This window comes from Coenobita brevimanus, chromosome 64 (genome assembly GCF_032717465.1).
Source record: "Coenobita brevimanus isolate Jiangsu-jjx chromosome 64, ASM3271746v2, whole genome shotgun sequence".
Taxonomy (NCBI): Eukaryota; Metazoa; Arthropoda; class Malacostraca; order Decapoda; family Coenobitidae; genus Coenobita; species Coenobita brevimanus.
In genome coordinates, this window is record NC_137017.1 from 5,984,822 (window position 1) to 6,005,160 (window position 20,339).

Sequence of the window (20,339 nt, forward strand, 5' to 3'; positions counted from 1 at the left end):
GTGGCAAGGAAAACATTGGAGTGGAGGAAAGAGAAAGTAAAGGAAGGAAGGAAGGTTGGAAGGAGAAGTGAAATAATGGAATGAAGGACAAAAAGAAACAAGGAAGGAAGGAAGGAAGGAAGGAAGGGAGGAAGGAAGGAAGGAAGACCAGAGAAGGAAGGGCAGACGGTAGGAGGGTAATTATGTTAGGGACAGATCACGAGGGAGAGAAGGGAGGATCTCTCTCTCTCTCTCTCTCACTCCCTCCCTCCCTCTCTCTCTCTCTACCATTATATATCCATCCACCCATCCAATCAGTCATCTATCTACTCATCTATCTGTCTATCTACCTATCTATCTATCCATCTATCTATCCAATCTGGAAGGGGTTCAAGGATAAGGCTAATACCATGTCCGGGTACAAGGAAAAGCGGATGACGAGGTGGGGGGTGGGAGGAGGGAGGAATGATGGCGATGGTGGAGAAGCTGATGGAGATGTTAAAGCTGAGAGAGAGAGAGAGAGAGAGAGAGAGAGAGAGAGAGAGAGAGAGAGAGAGAATGGTAACTCTTTTTACAATAATGCATGCACGAAGTAAAATTAATGTGAAATGCTTAAACGAGAGAGAGAGAGAGAGAGAGAGAGAGAGAGAGAGAGAGAGAGAGAGAGGACAGCGTAGAGAAAATGAAGGTGATGCGGGCAATTACCGAGGGCTGGGAAGGCCAAGAAGAAAGTGAAATGGGGAGAGATTGCGAGGCTGAGGGATGAAGGTGACGGAGAGAGAGAGAGAGAGAGAGAGAGAGAGAGAGAGAGAGAGAGAGAGAGAGAGAGAGAGATGCAAATGACTTCACGCTGATGACAATGGGAAGCAGGATGTGATGGAAGGACAGTTCTGAAGTCATTATCATCATTATTTTCGCATCGTTGTCGTTGTCATCATCATTTCACCTCCATAGAACTCCGTGATGAAAATGAAATCGTGGAACCTTATATAAATCCATGACGAAAAAGCAATCAAGGAGAATTTGTGGAGACTATTCAGAAATCATCATCATCATCATCATCATCATCATCATCATCACCACCACCTTGTAAATGGGTAGGCACAGTCACATGTAAACATTCATCGACACCCCTTTTTCATTCCTCCCCGAACGTCACATAATTATTCTTCCATCTCAGTAACCGGGCCACCTTTGCGTGTTGAGATTTACATACCCAGCAAGTTTATATTAGAAGGACTGTTAAGTTTTAAGGTCCTCTCCCTCCCACACCCTCAACACCAAATATCGATAACTTTTCCATTGTTGGCTGTGTAAATGCTACAGACTCTGCTTATTAATCTTTTGGCTCCAAGCGTCTGACAATAAGCAGATACGTGAAATTACGTTATCATTAACATTTATTTTTTGTTGTTGTACTCCAATCGTCTTCAATATTACCACAGGTATAGGAATGCGGGCCACAGTTAGTCGATCAATGCGAAGGAAACAGATAACAAGAAGAGAAAACATAAACAGAAAAATTAGGCAGATGCACACTGCTTAGTCCACGCCCGGAGTTATATATATTAAAAGAGGCATAATACTAAAAATTAAAAAAAAGAAAATAAAAAAATATGGCAGTTTTACGAAAGGGGCCACCAGAAAAATCGGTATAAACTACTGAACATATGTGTATTTCCAGACACATCAACAATCATAAACTCGCATATTTACACATGACATGCTCTCTTCATTTCCACAAATATACATATATCGGTATATATAAATGGAACGTGAACATACACATATTTCCACACAAGCTCTCCGCATTTCCGTTCACATAAACATGCCTAAAACTGAGACAAACACGTCTATAAATACATGCTCTATACACCATGAAAGCAAATACACAGCTTTCACTCTACCGCCAATACAAAGTGAGGCTCAGTTACCATGAACAGCACTCTTAAATACGGTCACAGAGGTATGTGTACATGAAACGTATAAGCGTGCGCGCGCACACACACACACACACACACACACACACACACACACACACACACACACACACACACACACACGCTATACCTGGCGTACTCATAACCTCGTCAGCTGGTGGTTCAGTAATTGACAGGGGATCACCAGGCTCCAGTTAATTGACCGCCCCTACACACACCACACCTACACCCCACACCACACACTTACACCCCCTCCCTAGCACGCCCCACCCACTCACTCCCCTGCTACCCCCCACTCCCCCCTCCCCAGCAAACTCCCCTCGCCTCTCTCCCCTACTGGCTCTACTCCCTCCCTACACTCTAACTCCGGCTGCTCTCACCACCATCTACACCGACACCCACACCCAAACCCAAAACACACCTACCCATAGTTCTCTCATACACCCACATCCCAGCCACACCCACACCCCAGCTCGTTTTTACACATCTACCCTAAGTTATTCTCCCCACCCACACTCACTCCCCATCAGTCCACACACTCCTGTCCCCGTCCTCTCCCACACCCACACTCCATCCACTCCATCTCTTTACACACTCTCACACTGACTCTCATATCACCTCCGTCCCAACTCTCCCCCCTTCCCCCCGTATCTTCCCACCACGCCCTGTGCTATGGATCTCTCTCTCTCTCTCTCTCTCTCTCTCTCTCTAAGCCAAATAAACCATCCGTGCGTACAAAAAACAAAATCAAGCATCCTCGTCCTGAAGGGGCTACTATCTCAAGCAAGAACCACGAACATGTCTTAAAAGCTCTTGGGAAATCAAGTAAAGGAGACAATATTCAAGATGGAGGCAAAAGCAAGTAATACCATCATACTCTGGCATTTTCTTACACCGCGGGATATGGTGTTCCCTCCTCATCCCCGCCCCCTTATGCTGGATGTTATGAATTTGATGATGATGGTATGAAGATGCTGACTACGGAATGTGATGATGATGATGATGATGGTTCGTAATGGTGAAGGCGACTGATGTAATGATGACGAAAATGAAGATGATGATGATGGTGAAGGCGATTGATGATGATGATGACGAAAATGAAGATGAAGATGATGATGACGATGACGATGACAATGATTATGATGATGATGATGATGATGGTTCGTAATGGTGAAGGCGACTGATGTAATGATGACGAAAATGAAGATGATGATGATGGTGAAGGCGACTGATGATGATGACGACGAAAATGAAGATGAAGATGATGACGGTGATGACGATGACGATGACAATGATTATGATGATGACGATGATGATGATGATGATGATGATGAGGAGGAGGAGGAGGAACGTGACGACCATAATGATGATGATGATGATGATGATGATGATGATGATGGTGATGATGATGATGATGATGATGACGATGATGATGACAATGATAATGATGACGCTGACGATAATAAACTCTAAGCACCCTTGCCATAAAACACATTCCCAAAAGCACTATACATCCAAGTTTATTCCCAAACAAAAATTTCCCAAAACATAAAATATATATAAAAAACAAAACATACACACAAACCCACAAAAAAGTATCAGTAACATGGCACAAAATATTAATCTGCCCAGGCTGGGTTTGCAAATATTTTTCGGAAATGCGTGATCATGCGTTTCATTTTCTGTTTTTGTGTGGGACATGCTAAAGCTTTTTTTCAATAGGAGGAATAAAACGCGGCCTAATAGACGAGATATATATATAACTACTATTTTCAAAGATTTTATTTGCGCCATATATTATCTTACCCAATTTAATTTTATTTTGGATGCTGCCTATGTCTTTAATTTTAACTGCTTCACTACGATGGGTCTTTCCTAGTAAAATAAATCTATCATAGGCAAGAATAACATCTAAATAATCGTACTGAAAGGGCTTACGGAGGCTAGTTCTAACCCTTTCTCCACGAGGGCCTTCTAACCAAAATAAAATCGGTTAGCGGAGGAAAAGATAAGGTTAAACAGGTAATTATAATGAGGAGTTAACGGAGACCTCACCATAGATAAAAATAATCTAGTAGAACCAATATGAATTACGTGTGTGTGTGTGTGTGTGTGTGTGTGTGTGTGTGTGTGTGTGTGTGTGTGTGTGTGTGTGTGTGTGTGTGTGTGTGTGTGTGTGTGTGTGTGTGTGTGTGTGTGTGTGTGTGACAATATCTTACCAACTTGTCAAGGCGCCATTCAGCAACTCCCTTAACTCACCCTCAGCACCACCAGCCACACCAACACCATGTCTCCTCCCCAAACAACTCCACTTAGCTAACTCATGCGCCTCTAACTCTACGTAACTCTGCCGCTAGGTGCTCTAACTCTGCGTAAATGTCTCAAGTAACTATCCTAACTCACTCACCAAACTACCAGCCACACCAATCACACTGTCTCCCCTCTCACAACTCTACCTAACTCACTGAAGCGGCTCTTACTCTACATAACACTCCAGCTAAGTGCTCTGCGTAAATATCTTGTAACTCTCCTAACTTATCACCAAACATCACCAGCCACACCACACACTGTCTCCCTTCGCAGACCTACTTAACTCACCCAAGCGGCTCTAACTCTACTTTGCCTAGAGCTGTTCTGACTCTCCTTAACTACTTCATATGTCTGCTACCCTAACTCTTAAGTACCTCAGTTGAAATTTGGTCTATGTAACTATACCTTAATAATCTAATTCTCCTTAACACTCCGTTAGCTGTTCTAACTCCTCACAGGATGACGTAACTTCACATAGTCTAATAACTCTCCATCAACTACGCCTAACTTAACCATTTGAAAAAGTACTTAACATTCCCACAATTTAATCTAACTTATCCTAACTCCTCGACATGCCAACCTAAACCGTTCTAACTTCACATCAACCTACCTTAAAACCTAACTTCAAAAATTAACCTAACCTGAGACAATAAAAAAATCCCACGTTTTAACTCTCCTTATTCTAACTCTTCTCTATGTTATCCTATGCTCGTCCTAACTTCCCCATCTAACCTAACTTTCCAAGCCTAACCAAACTCTACAGCTACTGACCTAACACTGTAACTCCTCCTCAATCTGACCTAACTGCTGCAACTAACTTTCCCGACCCAGCCGTGTGTGTGTGTGTGTGTGTGTGTGTGTGTGTGTGTGTGTGTGTGTGTGAGACAAGTGACCTAAAATGTTTGTCAGACTCTCTCTCTCTCTCTCGTACACAGCCACCCTCTTTCCTATCTACTATATTCTCTTCATTATCTCATTCTCCTTTCCCCCTCTCTTCGTTTCCTCATTTCCTTCCTCTATTATCTCACTTTCCCTCTCCTCGCCCTTCCTATCTCCCCTTTTCCTCTTTACTTCCCTGTTTCCTCTCCTTCCTTTCCTCATCATTCCCCTCACTCACTCACTCCCTCTCACTCTCTTTCTTTCTCCCTCTCTCTCCCTTCCTCCCTTTCAACGAGCACAAACAATGCCTCTCTCATATCAAATCCTGCTCCATATTCTCTCTACTCACATAATCACACACACACACACACACACACACACACACACACACACACACACACACACACACACACACACACGTACTCCTCCACAAATTCTAATATATTCTCTTTTTGCTACCAATTATTTTATGACCTAATTACATCATCTTAATTAAACACGACTTATTCCTTGCATCATTATTAACCGTTTTTAATTACCCTGCGTCTTTTCAATTACACTTCTGAATTTGTTAACTTTTGTAATCTCTTATAATCACCAGACGATTTTATTTAGAAAGTTCTTTTTTATTTATTTATTTATTTATAATCTATTGTTCTTCTTGTTACCGCTAAACGCTTTTATTATTCACAAGCGAAACCTCTTATAGTGAGGGGATTAAATAAATTTCAATAGTCCTTTCAATATGACGACTATTTTTCCAGTATTTTTGTTATTAATCTGTATCTAACCTGAAGGAAACTACGAGGAAGGGTTCAGGGTCAGCCAAGGATAAAGGGATTCGATTTTGAGATCAATTACTCAGAGGTCAAGGTTACACGGAGGGGTCAAAGGTCAGGGTCACAGGCCAACGTCAACTCCTTTTTTATTCTAATCTGACTATACCTGGTCAAAGAGTTAACTGTGAAGTATAAATGAAATAATGATTCTGTTTTTAGGAGTATGACAATTAGCATAATGTGGTGTGTACAGAGCAAAGTGTAATATTCAGCACTAAGACCAATTGGTGTGAGCCAGTGTTATAATTTCTATCTATCTATCTACTGCCAGACGCCTTAATCCCGAAAGGGGTGGCCACAAACAAATCGCCTCCATGTCGCTCTAATCTCTAAGTGCTCCTTGTCATCTTATTGTTATCTGAAGACTATACTCAATTTTGGATCCCACACATTTCTCGCTTCCATGATGCAATTTTATTACTGTTGGCGTTTGACTATTATTTTAAGATCTATCGCTACGAGAGAAATGAAAACGTTTACCAATATATATCATTCTCTCTCTCTCTCTCTCTCTCTCTCAGGGCAGGGGAGAGAAAGAGAGAGCATGTTCCGTGTGGGTGGAGGTGAATGCTGTCCCACATAATCACTTGGATGGCTCTGAGATGGGATGGGAGGGAAGGGGAGGGGAGGCGGAGCGGGGAGAAGGGAAGATAGGGGAGGGAGGAGTAGTGGGGATGGGTAAGGAAGTGGGTAGAGGGAAGGGGAACGGAGGGAAAGAATGGGAACTTGAATGGAGAAAAAGGAGGAGGAAGTGAACGGAGGAAATGAAGAGGGGGGAAGAGGGTGGTGGGGAGTGAGGGTAGGGAGGGGAGGAGATGTGGACAGAGGGAAACAAGAGGGAAGTAATGGCGGGCTGTGGAGGGGACATTTGTGAGGGGGAGTGAGGGAGTATGGGTAGGGGAGAAAGGGAGGAAGGAGGTGGAAAGTAGGAAAGAAAAGGGAGGAGATGAGGAGATGGGTGCAGAAAGGAGGCTGAGAGACCGGAGGGTGGAAGAGTATGAAGGATGTGAAGAGGGGAGGCATATGGTGAGGGGGGTGGGGGGGAAATGGTGGCTGAGAGAGAGAGAGAGAGAGAGAGAGAGAGAAAGAAGTCAATGTGGGAATGAATACTGAGAAATATTGACGTGTATTAAAGTCTCTCTCTCTCTCTCTCTCTCTCTCTCTCTCTCTCTCTCCGTCACCTCCCCCACCAACCTGCCAGCCCACATAACGTATGGATACAGATCAGGTACTGCATTCATAAAAGATCTTAGTCAATTTCTATCCTACCCAAGTCTCCATTACAGCTAAGTATTATTATGAAACAGTCCCTTTTAATTCATCATTCATTTTATTATTCACTCTACTGTATCTAGTGTTTGGTAGCTGAATAAACGACGATAAAATTATACATAAATGAGATTACAGTATACATAATTCTAACTTAAGAGAATTTATGAATGAGGCTCAACATCTTGGGGATCACACCACAGCAGCCTCATATTCCCATTAACACACACACACACACACACACACACACACACACACACACATCAGAATAACACTACACATCAAAACAAAATATCCGTACACATCATAACATCATACCTCTCTCTCTCTCTTTCTCTCTCTCTCTCTCTCTCTCTCTCTCTCTCTCTCTCTCTCTCTCTCTCTCTCTCTCTCACGCAAAACAACTAGCAAAGAAACTCAGGCAGATTGGATGCGACGTGTAATAATGCCAGACCCGGAAATATTATTAGTGTTTCCGCATCTATTTCCGTATTGAGGAGAGAGAGAGAGAGAGAGAGAGAGAGAGAGAGAGAGAGAGAGAGAGAGAGAGAGAGGATTAAAGGACACGATGAGAAAGGGAAAAAATAAATGAAAACAAATGAAGAGGAGAGAATAAAGGGGATGAAAAAACAAGAATGAAAGAGGTAGAAGGAGAGGACCAGGTGAATGTCAAGAGTGTCAAAACAAGATGCATGTCGAGCTCTCTTCAAAGTGAGATAGTGAGAAAATAAAAGAGGGTAAAAGAATTATCTGGAGCGAGAGAGAGAGAGAGAGAGAGAGAGAGAGAGAGAGAGAGAGAGAGAGAACCGCGACTAAATTGACAAAAAAATTAACAAATGCCACGAAAGTCTAAGGATATGAAATGAAAGATTGAGAGAAAATGGGAAATGTGCAACGTTACAACAGAAAACCAGAGCAAAGCAAATTAGCGTAGGGGATACTCATCAAGACCTTCAAGACCATTTCTTACTTCTCCCCCCCCCCTCTCTCTCTCTCTCTCTCTCTCTCTCTCTCTCATATATCCCTCCTGGCCGACTCTATCATATTGTTTTCTCATTGGCTTATCCTGGTGGCCTCCCTATAGACCTACCATAAAAAGGCCTACTCCTCGCATAGGCCTATCCTCCCCTATCTATTCTCCCCAGGACGTCCCTCATCTCCCTCAGTGACCTTCCTAGCATACATCAAGAGAATATATTGAATTATTTATCTGCTGGTAAGACACTGGAACCCAATCTTCAGCCTGTGACTCTTTAAAGGTCGGGACAGCTCTAATAGCCTGATCCCAGCTAATGGTCGAAGATTTTATTCAGCTGAGGTTTCTAGAGCATGAGCGTTAATACAGTACTTTCACTTTAACTTGGCCTAAATTTTCATCCTTTTGTAGCTTATTTTACGTGGCTCAATGGTTGGAAAATACTATTGTGGCTCTGCATCTTTCTGCTGTACTTCTTCGTGACTAGCATCATATTCTAGTGTTAATCTAGTATTAAAACTCAATATTTAAGATGGGTAGTATAGTAACTTTACTCTCTCAAGGTTAGAAGTCTAGTAACATAACATAGCTAAAGCCGGACGATTTACTTAAGCTGACAGTGAGTCATACAAACCTGAGTGTTGATACTGGTATTACTAACACTCTCATGATAAGCAAAACTCTAGTATTCCAATTCAGTAAACAACATACGATATCACTCACTTAGGAAGAAGTTTGCTACTACTGGACGTTAGCGCCATCCACTCAAGCGTCTACCCATATTCTGTGGGTTGGCAGGTAAAATAAGTACACAGGGTAATAACTACGTGAGGTAACTGCGGTAACCAGTCTGATGCAGTAACTTCACTATGAACCAAGTATGTGAGTATTCTGGGTACCACCGACTTGATTTTTCATTTTTAGCTGAGAGAAGCACACCTCCCTAAGTGGGTTACTGGTTACCTAAGCTCCCGGATATTGTGAAGATGGCTCTAAAAATGTACCCCGCCGTGAACCAATTGTGCGAGAAGAAGATTAAGAAGCAGAGGATGTGGTCGTTGTTATGCCGTGGCCGTGCTGGGTGCTTCGGAATGGCTCGTCCCAGGTAAATGGATCAGAAAACAGGTGGGGGAGGGATCCAGCACGGCAGGTAGGTTGGGGGGCCTTCGTCTGCGGTGAACTGGGTCTCTCTCCTCATTTGTGTATTTAGTATCGAGGTGGATGATACCTGTGTACGTTTTGGCACTGTTACTTTGACCCTGTTTACGATTATATATGTATCTTTATGTATTTCAAAGTACCTATCCACATCTATCCATCCAATCTAGCTATCCACCTGTCCATCTCTCTACCTGCTTATCTACCTTCCTACCTACCTACCTACTTGCCCGTCTATCTGCCTGCTTACCTACCTACCTACAAGTTTGTCTGCCTGCCCGCCCTGCTACCTATCTACGTACCTATCTATCTATCTTTCACATTATGCCACTACTTAAACACTAGTGTAGAACCGTCCATACTGAGCCACGCCTGGAACCGACGGAACTGTTACTTATTCCTCTTTTACCTCTCCGCGCCTATCTTATACTCCAAATATACTTTCCTGGCCGTATTATACTTCTCATGAATATATTTCTCCCTTCACTCTCTGTATTTCCTGGGGGCATATTTACTCAGGACAAAAATATTTCCTTTTTCTTCCCACCGCCTTCACTCCCTCTCTTGAACTGGGCCTTCTCTCTCTCTCTCTCTCTCTCTCTCTCTCTCTCTCGTTCCCATCCATCATTTACTCGTGTTTTATTCCTCATTTCTCCCTTTCCACATTCTCTCTCTCCTCTCCATTCCCCTTCTCTTTCATTCTGTCCATTCGTTTATACTGTATGTCCGTCCGTCTATCTATCTATCTATCTATCTATCTACAGACCAATTTCTTTCTCCATCATCTCTCCTTGTCTCACTCACCACTCCGTTGTCCCTTGTCGACCACCTCTCTCTCTCTCTCTCTCTCTCTCTCTCTCTCTCTCTCTCTCTCTCTCTCTCTCTCTCAGCACTTAGGGGCCCATCTCATCGCAGTGTGTTTACAGATCTGGCCAGCCACATCAGAGAGGGTGGGTACGGACGTGAGGCGGGGTGGGATGAGGTGGGGAGGAAAAAAGTAAGAGGAGGGAGGAAAGGAGGAAGGAGGGCGGGAGGAGAGAAGGGGGAAAGAGAGCGGAATGGAGAAGGAAGGAGGACAGAGGAGAGAGAAAAAAAGGAAAGACAAGAATACAAATGATGATAAAAAGTTAAATATAGAGGTTAAAAGAAAGTGGAATGGGGAGGGGAGGATAATAAAGGTAAGAGGAGGGAGGAAGGGAAAAAAGGAGAGAGGGAAGGAGGAAAGAAAGGTGTAATGAAAGAAAGGAATGGCCGGATAAAAGGAGAAAATCAAGCCACACTGAATATAAACTGTAAGAAATGAAGAAAGATGGAACGTGAATTACGGGAAGAGAATATAAGATTAAAGAATGGAAGGAAAACGAGCGATACAGATGAAGAAGAAACACAGAAAAATAAACAAAACAAATAAATGAGATAAACAGGGCATGAAGAGTTGAAAATAAAATAGGATATGGTGAAAAAACTTATGAACAAAAGAGGGGCTGAAAAGAATAAAATATCGAGAGAGTACCATATGGAACACTGAGGAAGGGAGAACAGACAGGAAAGAAAATTAATATACACTGAAGAAGAGGAACACTGGACGGAGTAACAAAAGAATAAACAGAACTGAGTGAGAAATAAAAGTTAAAAACACCAGATTAAGGAGACGATAACAAGAAAGAATAAAATACAGAGCAAGAGATAATGTAGAGGGAAACACCACACACACTAAAAGGCAAGAATAACAGGCGCAACTACTAAATAAACTAGAAGAATCACTAGAACAACGAAGAGAAAAAAAAAAAGGCAGGGAAAATACGAGACACGAAAGGAAAGAGTAGAAGAAAAACATAAAAATATCCAGGGATGAAATGGTGTGAAAAGAGAGAGAGAGAGAGAGAGAGAGAGAGAGAGAGAGAGAGAGAGAGAGAGAGAGAGAGAGAGAGAGAGAGAGAGAGAGAGAGAAGCACGAGAAAGCAGGGTAAACAATGAACAACAGTGTGGTGCAAATGATGGAGAAAGAGTTTTTGTTTGCTTACTACACCACTTTTGAAAGAAGACACGGAACTTCCTTTCTTATTTTTGCTATCCATATTAAACCCTGGTATTCCCCTTAGTTGTTAGTTTTGCGTTATTACTACACCAATGTCCAAAAATACACAGGAAAATATTGATTCCCTTTTTGCTTTATTAATGTACGACTGCGTGATTACAAAAAATTTCTTAAATTTTTGTTTTCCTTATTCAACCCTGGTATTTTCCTTACTTTTTGTTTTTCCTTTATTACAACACCAATTTCTGTAAGTAAACAAAAAATATTTATCCTGTCTTTGCTCTATTTATACACTAGTTTTTATAAATATGCAGGTAAATAATTATCCACTGAGCATGGAATTAATTTGGTTTTCAACAACTTCAGATTTTATTCAGCTCTGGATAGTCTTTTGGGGTTTAGTGCGCCTTACTTAAGCGGAATGCGAGAGGAATTTCTTACGCCGGAGAAAATCGTCTTGGTAGCAGTAACAGCAAATTAAAAGGGAGTTATTCACATTCAAGGTATTAACGCTATGCAGAACAGCGAATATATAGCTAAATGGATGAATGAAAAGAAAGAATAAATAAATAAATGAATTAAAAAATCGTCCTACACCAGCATGCACTTCATTACACGCATGCATGATAAAAACCACACTAGGCTTCATGGTTTAAGACCCCGTGTTCCATAAAATCTATACATAATGCCACCCCGGACACTCATCCTGTGTGCACCAGAAGCGGTATCAGGCTGGCTCTCTCTCTCTCTCTCTCTCTCTCTCACACACACACACACATCCTATATGCAGTAATAGCAGCGGCATCAGAGTGGGGAGGAGGGCTTTCTTGATGCAGGAACTCTAAGTAGGGATAACAAACTCTCTCTCTCTCTCTCTCTCTCTCTCTCTCTCTCTCTCTCTCTCTCTCTCTCTCTCACCGCGTCCCGGCATAATTGGACACGCGACACCCACAATTTACGAGGCCATAAAGGCGATGTCTCTCTCCATCTCTCTCTCTCGCCGCCTCAAGACGTCTCATGATGCTGGATTATCTCTTACACCCTGATTCATGAGCTTCAAAGTCTCTCGCAATCTCTCCTTCGCGATCTCTCCCTCCTCTCGTGCCCTCTCACATAATTCGTCCTCTCTTCATCCATTCTCTCTATCTCTCCTTCTTCTTTCGCGACCTTTCCCTCTTCTCGCCATCTCTCCCACCATCCGTGATCTTCCCCATCCAGTCTCGCGATCTTCCTCTTGAGATCTCTCCTCTTCCACTCGATGCATTACGACGCTTCTTGATGCTGGTCTTACTCGCTATCTCTCCAGCCTCTCTCGCGATCTCTTGCCCCCCAGCCTCTCCCTACGCGATCTCTCCCCTCGCGATCTCTTTTCACCAGCAGTCTTTCCTCTTACGGTCTTTCATTTCTTAGTCTCTCCTTCAGTTTCATCTCCTTTCTTCTTTCCCGTCATCCCGTCCTCCTCTCTCGCAATATCATGTCACTTGTACTCCTCCAGTGTCATAACTCACCTCTCACTGATTCTTATACCCCACCCTGCCTCACCTCTCCCTCCCTCACTTCTCCTTCCCTCATCTCCCCCTCCTACACCTCTCCCCAGCTCACCTCTTCCTGACCCACTTCCCCCTGCCCCATCCTCCCCTCCCTCAGCTCTTCCTCCTTCATCTCTCCCTGCATCATCCCTCCCTCCCTTCTCACTTCTTCCTCCCTGACTTCTCTTTTCTTTCCCTCTTTACCCCTTCCTCTTCAATCTTCTCTTCTTTTTCTAGCTTCCCCCCCCCCCCCTCTCTCTCTAAGGTGATATTCCCCACGTTACCCTGGCCTCATCAATCATTACCCCAAAATCTCTCTCTCTCTCTCTCTCTCTCTCTCTCTCATGCCCTGTTATTCATTCATATCAGAGTTTTTTCAACAAATATTTTTTCACATCTGCTCCTTTTCCTGTTGTGCACTTTCATTGTCTTTTGCGATTTTTTTTTTCCAACTCCCTCCCCCATTTTTATAACTCAACCACTCTCTTTTCCTTCCGTCTCACTTTGTCTTTCTCCATTACTTTGTCTCTTCCTTATTCGTTTTCTTCCTTTCCTTCTTTCTTTGTCTTTCTTTCTTTCTTTCTTCCATTCTTTCGTTCTTTTCTTTTCTTCTTCCCCTCCTTCATTTGTCCTTCTCTTCCTCCTCCTCGTCCTCCATTCTTTCTTCTTTATTTGTCTGCCTCTTTCTTGTTCATGTCTACTTCACTAACATACGAATATATATATTAATCATAATGTTCATATACACAAAAAACAAAGCGGGAGCTGGCAACGAAAGGAGAGAGAGAGAGAGAGAGAGAGAGAGAGAGAGAGAGAGAGAGAGAGAGAGAGAGAGAGAGAGAGAGAGAGAGAGAGAGAGAGAGAGAGAGAGAGAGAGAGAGAGAGAGAGAGAGAGAGAGAGAGAGAGAGAGAGAGGATAAGGGAAGAGGCGAGGCAGGACGCAGGTGACACAAGGTAAATTACATGTGTGGAGGGAAGAGGGGAGAACCATCAAATACAACATGATGGATACTTGCCGAGGAGGAGAAGGAGGGAGAAAATAGTGGGGAGGAGGAGGAGGAAGAAGATAGTGGGGAGGAGGAGGAGATAATGGTGGGGGAGCAGGAGGAAAAAGATGGTGGGAGGAGAAGATGAAGAGGAGGAAGTGAGGAGGAGGAGGTGTATAAAACAGGGAAGGAATAGAAGGGAGTGGAAAAGATGATAATGAAATGAGGAAGAGAAAATGGAAAAGATGAAAATGGAAAGGAAAGGACAGGGAGGAGGAGGAGGAGGAGGAGGAGAGGGATGGAATGTGAAGAAGGAAAATTTGATGGGAAAGAGAAAGGAAAGAAAGAAGGAAACAGGAAATCAAAGAGGATAAGTGGAAGGGATAAAAACTGAAGGAGAAGGAGAGAGAAGAATAAAGGATGAATATCGAAGAAGGAGGAGGAATGACGACAAGATAAAACTGGATGAAAACAAAAGAAATGAAATACAGTAAAAAAAAAAAAAATAAAAAAATGACAAAAAAAAAAAAAAAAAAAAAAAAAAAAAAAAAAAAAAATACAGCCTTCAGCACTTTTTCACTCACTCTGTTATTTCAAACCATAAATGAGGAAAGAAGGAAAAGGGATGATGACAAAAGCGACAAGAGGTGCCAGGAAAAATGGAAGAAAAGAAATGCGAGGGCCGAGAGAGATGTAAGGACCGATGAGAGGCGGAGGAGGAGGAGGAGGAGGAGGAGGAGGAGGACGAGGAGGAGGAGGAGGAGGACGAGGAGGAGGAGGAGGAGGAGGATATTAGCTTTGACACCTGTTGCCCTCTCAGCCCCCCCCCCCTCCATCCCTCTTGTGGGAGGCGCGGCAGAGGGAGAGTGGAGGATGGATGACAGGGTAGATAGATGGATAGATAAATACATGATGGATGGATAGACAGATGAGAGGATGAATAAAAAGAGGAGAGGATGGATGGAAAGATAGAAATTAGGGAAAGGGAGGAGAAGATGGATAGATGGATGACAGAAGGAGGAGAGGATGGATGGATGGAGAGATAGAAAATAGGGAGAGGGAGGAGAGGATGGATGGATGATGGAGAGAGGATGGGATGGACATTGGACAGAGAGCAGGGTGGGTGACTGAGTGTAGGGATGGATAGGTGAAAGAATTATGGAAAGGAGGGAGTGAAAGAAATATCAATGGAGAGAGAGAGAGAGAGAGAGAGAGAGAGAGAGAGAGAGAGAGAGAGAGAGAGAGAGAGAGAGAGAGAGAGAGAGAGAGAGAGAGAGAGAATTACTAAAATGAATCCCAGCCACCTCACCCCAAACGAATAACTAAATAAAAAATATCTACAGATCTAAAATCAACCCAATTTTTCTGAAGCATCATAAAAAACAAAAAAACCTCCAGATGTGCCAGACAGACAATGCTCATGTTGCACTGGCAATTGCAGAGCAGGGTTGCATGCATTTTGCCCGGGGTCCCTCGTGTTGACATGTGCATTGCCTTATAAATGTTTTGCCACCTACCATCACTACCTCAGTCCGTCTGCTTTATTGGAGAGAGAGAGAGAGAGAGAGAGAGAGAGAGAGAGAGAGGAAAAACACTTTCAAATATAGATCAAACTGGGACACAGAACACATAACTCTACATACAAGCTTATACACAGAGTTGCAACATATGTGGGTTTGGGTGAGAGACACTGAGACACATACACAAGCTGGGACACAGACACACATAGATGCAGGCATATACACAGAGACACATGTATACTGGGACACACACACATACAGGCAGACACAGAGTTACACCGCCTCCTCTGACAGTCCGCCTTACTGGATGGACGGCTGGTGCGTAGGAGTTGCAAGGGCTGCCTGTGGAAGTGGTTGAAATAGATATGCACTCACCCACAGATGCAGGCAGGGAGAAGATACAAACAGACACAGGCAGGATACAACCACACGCAGATATAAACAAGATACACTCACACGCAGCCAGAAGCGAGACACATTCATCTACACAAACAGATGCAGGACTAAAGACACATGCATACCTAAAACAGACACGTAGACACATTCACATACATGCAGAAAGTTACATAAAGTCACAAACACAGAGAAACAATACACATTCACACTGAAAAGCAAGCCACATTCAAACACACAAAGATACAAGCAGGAATACTCGTGCTGACTCATGTATACCTGGTACCCAACACTGACACACAGACATATTCACACCGATAGACTAAGACAAACGAAGTTTCACTACTGTAGATATGGCTGAAACAGAGACACAAGCACAGATACAGGCAAGACACATTCATATAGAGATAGATGCATGATAAAATGGCACATAAATGCTTACAGATAAAAGAGGAATAAATACATTAAAAAAAAACACACACAAGTACACAGAAAAAAAAACTACAGACACAATTAAAGGTAGGCACACATGAGTTAAAACACCACTGGAAATAAATGAAAAAGTGATGAATTTACACATGAAAAAAGCTGACACACTGAGTAACAACAGCTGTAAAAATGGTTGAAGGAGACACATTTACATAGAAAAAACGGAGGCATACAGTTGAAAAAGGTGGTAGAAACAGTGAGAAAGGAGACACACACACACACACATACGCATGCTGCCCGAGAACGCACAAACAGGAACGGCAAATGTATGTGTCAGTCCCCACACCAGATGGACTTGACGGCTGTGTGTGTGTGTGTGTGTGTGTGTGTGTGTGTGTGTGTGTGTGTGTGTGTGTGTGTGTGTGTGTGTGTGTGTGTGTGTGTGTGTGTGTGTGTGTGTGTGTGTGTGTGTGTGTGTGTGTGTGCCCTTCATGTTCAGTGTGTCGAGTTTCGAGAGAGATGCTAGTCGTATAATTATGTAGGAACTGCCCAGCATGGTCCAACTGGCCTAGTGCAGCTATCCTCTCTCATGTTCTTATGTTAATTTCCTCTCATCCTACATAATTATCTGAAGTGAGCTGCTTAGCCTCGGGCCCCTAAGCTCCTAATGGACCTACACTAGATTGAATTATGGATGATCATTTTTCATTAACATTATTTATACATTAAATTTTGGGGAGAGGTAATGTAGTGTGTGTGATTTTTTGGCGTAGTGCAGAGGAAACACACACACTCACACACACACACACACACACACACACACACACACACACACACACACACACACACACACACACACACACACACACACACACACACACACACACACAAATCCTCAAATCAGGAAGAAAGCAAAACAGCTCTGCCAAAGCTCCCAATGGCTATTTTTCCCTCCAGTGCTCATCCTTCTCCTGTGCCCTGTTCTGGAAGACGACTTACAGACCAACTTAAGATATTTAATTCCATGTCATACCTAAGATTATATTTTGCAAGGGCAAAAACGAAAGAATAACACAGACTCCTCACTTGTCTCGTACTCCCATCAGAAATCTCCTATCTTCTCTTCCTGCAAAAGACAAGACAAAAAACCGTAGGTATAAGAAGAAAACTGCTCCGAGTTATTTAGTCAGTCTCAGAGGACGGCCTCACCTGAATCCAGCCCGCCAGGTGAGAAAATATCAAGGTGTGGACAGAGAGAGAGGAATGGCGGGAAGAATGTGGCTGGCGAGAATATAAAGAATTCCCTTGGTTTTAGAGGCGACAGACTGGGATTCCACTCGTTCTTTTGGTCCCAATCCCTCAAGAAAGTAAAAACGTCTCTACCGACAGGGGACGGAAAGGCTAAATTATCTGCGGACGGGTTGTTTTCTGAGGTGTTGGCTGGACGGTATGAAAAATGGAGAAACGCCCTTACTGAGAGTAGACATTAGGACTGTTTTGGTTGAAGATGAATTTTTGCTTAAGGTTTCGGATCCATGGGCCGAAAAAAAAATGGGGAAAGACGCCTCAAATGAAGGGGGACGTAAAGGCTAAATTATCCGCAAGTGTTTTTCCTTTTTTTTTTCTGTGGTTTCGGTGTGGCATTTCGCTTCGGCCCACAGATTCTTCGGGAGCTTTATTGCCGACTCGTCCAGGCAACACACAGAGCTCGCACCTCAAGTGTTTATTTTCTGGCCAAGTCACCCCTCCAGCCCCCACCCCACCCCACCCCCTCTCCCTCCCGAAAGTCCATCCCGGCCATAGCGTCTCCTGGTCATAAATCCTTGAAAAGACCCACATGATGGTGTTTTACTGTCGGTGGTGTGTGTGTGTGTGTGTGTGTGTGTGTGTGTGTGTGTGTGTGTGTGTGTGTGTGTGTGTGTGTGTGTGTGTGTGTGTGTGTGTGTGTGTGTGTGTGTGTGTGTGTGTGTGTGTGTGTGTGTGTGTGTGTGTGTGTGTGTGTGTGTGTGTGTGTGTGTGTGTGTGAAAAACTGGACGATTGGGGAGAAGGTAAAGATAAAACACAAGAATGTTATGGCAGAAGAGGAAACAGAGAGTATTAAGAGAGAATGAGGAAGAGGAGAGGAACGTGGTGACAGGAAAGATGATGGGGAGGGGAATGTGATGACAGGAGAGAGGAAAAGTGGGGAGAAATGATCGATGAGATGGGAAGATGGAAGGGGGTGAGTGGGAGGGAGTTGGGATGGAATACAGGAGGGGGCGAAGAATGTGATGACGAGAGAAGGAAGAGGGAAGTAATGGAGGTGATGAATAAAGAGAGAAATGGATGGGATGTAGGGTGGGATAAGATGGAACACAAGAGGGGACGAGGAAAGTGATGAAAGGGGAGAGGAAGAGGATAAGAAAATGATGGATGTGACGGAGGGAGGACAGGATGAGACAAGGATGCGACAGACGGTGGTGTGGGATGGATGACAAGGGAACAAGAGACAGGGTGGAGGTAGAGATGAAGATTTGAGTTATGTATTTTAGTTATGTACTGATTTATTCGTTTATTTATTACTCAGCTATTATTGTCGTTCACTAGGCTACCGGTAAATACTACAAAATCTGTTTCCGAAGCCAAAAAACCCACCTCCGACACACCAACTGAGACCTGGTTTCCTGCAGCCTTCACACTTCGCCTGACATTCGGACACATACCTACCCACCAACTCTGTTTTGATAAGATAAGGATAGTATATTCGGAGTAGATGCTTTTGGTGTCAGTAGGGGTGATACTATGCTCTTGATTGCTCTCCCCACCTTCGCACTTTTTCCTTTTCATAATTCTGGGTTATACCTCGCCCCATCCTTAGGGAAAAAAAAAAAAATGATGATGATGACGGTGATGATGACGATGGCGACGATGATGATGATGAAGTAAGAAACATTTGCTAAAAGGTTAACGTACAGAAGAGAAACTGTGACTAACGGCGTGGGGATAGAGAAGGACTGAAAGGTGAAAACAGAAAGAAAACAGTGATGAAAGACGTCTGGGATAAAGGCCTCATGATAAAAAAAGAGAAAAAAAGTATGGGGAGAGGGAACGAAAATGGAGGGAAAGAATGAAAAGGGGGGGGGAGGGAAAGAACGAATGAAAAATGGGACTCGCAATAAAAGAAGAAAGGAGTGGGGTTAAATGGCATTCAATTCCCTAGGGGGGCCTGATCTCGCTCACGAAACTGTATGTAAATCAGTCTGGCATTCTCATCGACGCGAAGTTATGCGATTGAATCCGCTCTAAATTGCGAGAGATCAGAAAACTTGACTAATGAAGGAAGTTCGGCGTGGGAGGAGGCTGAGGGAATGACTGGACATACGAAGTGGACGGAGAAATAGAAAGGAAGAATCGGAGAAGGAGGAAAAGAAAGAGGGGTGGAGTGAAAGAATGTGAGAAATATGAAAAATCGTGGACATACGAAGTGGAGGGAGAAAAGAAAAGGAAGAATCGAAGAAGGAAGAAATGAAGGGGGAAGTGGAAAGAACAGGAGGAAAAAGAGAAAAAAAAAACATACAGGAAGAAAGGAACGATCGATGCAGAACTGGATGACTCGGAGAGAGAGGTAAACAATCCTGTGAAGAAGGTGGACCACGAGAAGAAGAAAAATGCTGAGAGAAAAGGGCCGAGGATGAGAAGAATATAGAGTATAAGGGAGAAGAACAGGAGAAGGGATGGGATGGAGGATTTGAGGAGAAGGGCTAGACATGCGAGGAGGGAGAGAAGAGAGAAGAAAGTATCAGAAGATGAAATACTGTAAGAAAAGGGGAAGCAGAATACAAAAGATGAAGAACAGAAAGGAGTAAAGAGTAAAGGGTGGGAGAAGGAAAGGTGGGATGAGAAGACAGAAGGAAGAAACAATAGACAGTGAGTGAATGAGAGAGAAAAAAAAAAGAAAGACAAGAGTAAAGAGGAAATATAAAGGAAAAGGCTATAGAGGACGATTAACAATACGATAATAATGATGATAACGATAATGATAAAACTGCTGCTGATAATGATGGCGACAATGATGACGTTTTATGAGAAGGAAGAGGAATTACTGAGTATAGAG